The sequence below is a fragment of the Calidris pugnax genome, unplaced genomic scaffold (genome assembly GCF_001431845.1).
Source record: "Calidris pugnax isolate Ruff unplaced genomic scaffold, ASM143184v1 scaffold111, whole genome shotgun sequence".
Taxonomy (NCBI): domain Eukaryota; kingdom Metazoa; phylum Chordata; class Aves; order Charadriiformes; family Scolopacidae; genus Calidris; species Calidris pugnax.
Genome location: NW_015090872.1, coordinates 7,762,340 through 7,764,424, shown reverse-complemented (window position 1 = coordinate 7,764,424; position 2,085 = coordinate 7,762,340).

The window sequence follows — 2,085 nt, the reverse complement described above, 5'->3', positions numbered from 1 at the left end:
CGGTGCCCTCAGCATCCCCACGGTGGCCTGGGTCTTCTCTCGGCGGCCTGGGCCTTGCCATGGTGGCCTGCCCCTGCCCACAGGCACCACAGGTGCCTGTGGGCAGGGGCAGGCCACCATGGCAAGGCTCAGGCCGCCGTGGGAAGATGCCACCGTGGCCAGGCATGGCCGGTGCCCGGCCGATCTCCGTGGGAGCGTGGGTGGGAGGGCAGGGGCGTGCGGTGGCAGGCGGCGGGCTGAGGGAAGCCGCGGCGGTTGTTGTGGGTTAGGCTTCCCTGCGCTGGCAGGCGTGGGCGGCCGCAGACGCGGCGGTGTGTGTGAGCTCCCATCCCGGGGCGGACGCGAAACCGCAGGGTGGTGCCTGTCTCTCGGCCCTGGGCCCCAGCTGTGCTGCTGCTCTGGCTACCGCCAGCTGGTCCGGACAGTTTGTGGGGTTACTTTAAAAAAAAAAAAAAAAAGTATTTTGCCTGGGGACTTGAATCTTTTTTTTTTTTTTTTTTTTCCTCCCTCCGCTTGACTGACTTTCTCACACTCCTATTCCCATAGTCTGCCAGCTAAGCCTGAGTCATCCTGCCAAGAACTAGACCTGGCCTATTCAAAAATGTGCTCACTCGCTCTTTCTTTCTCTCTGCCTCTCTTTCTTTTCTTTCTTTTTTTTTTTTTTTTTTTTTTTTTTCCTCCCTCCGCTTGACTGACTTTCTCACACTCCTATTCCCATAGTCTGCCAGCTAAGCCTGCGTCATCCTGCCAAGAACTAGACCTGGCCTATTCAAAAATGTGAAATGTGCTCCCTCGCTCTTTCTTTCTCTCTGCCTCTCTTTCTTTTCTTTCTTTTTTTTTTTTTTTTTTTTTCCTCCCTCCGCTTGACTGACTTTCTCACACTCCTATTCCCATAGTCTGCCAGCTAAGCCTGCGTCATCCTGCCAAGAACTAGACCTGGCCTATTCAAAAATGTGAAATGTGCTCCCTCGCTCTTTCTTTCTCTCTGCCTCTCTTTCTTTTCTTTCTTTTTTTTTTTTTTTGAGTATACACAGTAATGTTTTTCCACCTCCTCCAGTACCTGATCTGCACCTGTACAGGGCCAATCCCACACGTATCACCTGATCTCGCCTTTTCAGAGACCGTGAGAAAAATAAAGTTCCAGAAAGAAGAGACATGTTTGCAGATCTCACCGGTGCAAAGCCCTCGTCTCTGCAGAGGCTTGCCTGCTGAGCCTTCAGAGTTTAAAAAAAGGAAAATAAATAAAAGGGAGAGTGTCATGTTTAAAACTGCAGAAAAGTACAAATCCAGGCTTTCTTTCGGCTCCTTGATGGAGCCACAAGCCCTTTGATTCAAAAACAAAGAGCGGCCTTCAGCGTGTAAGATTTAACTTGAGATGAGCAATATTTGACGTAAGCCTCAATTAGGCAGACATTCGGACAAACTGGAGCGAGGAGAGCGAGGCGGCGCTGGGGCAGTCGCTACCGAAAAGCCTTTTCTCAGTCGCCTTTACGGGGAGATCGGGGAAAACCGATGGGCACGAAACCTGCGGTGCATTTCTGCAGAGCCTAAAAGCTTCTCGGGTGGGCCGGTGTTTTCTCTGTTGCTGTTTGTCTGGCTGTACCTGGGGAGGGAAAAAAAAGAGGAAAGTTACCACAATTAGTGGGCTGGTGTTCTGCCTCCTGCGGGGATTTGCAAAGGGCTCAGGAAATGTGGAGCTGGGCAGGCCGGTCCCTCCCGGCCGGCAGTGAGAACAGGCTGTAATTATGTCCATGTTTATGGCAGCCCAGGAGCTGCTTAACCGCCTCTAATTGCCGGCACCAGGTCGGTGTCTCTGGGGGATGAGAGGAGGAGGAGGACAGGCTGTCTTCAGGGATTGCCAGAGCTCACCCAGCATGGGGACCGGGCAGCAGCAGCTCCCCAGCCTGAGCTCCCTCCCTGCCCCAGCCCAGCCCGGTTTCACTTTTGGGGGCGTGCGAGGAGCCAGGCTGTGTTGGCGTCTGGGGGGGCTTCCTGGAGCCCCCCCAGCTGAGCACTGCACGAGGAGGCAGTGACACTGGTGTCCCGGCTCCACGTCTCCACTGCCACTGACCTGCTGGTGTGAAA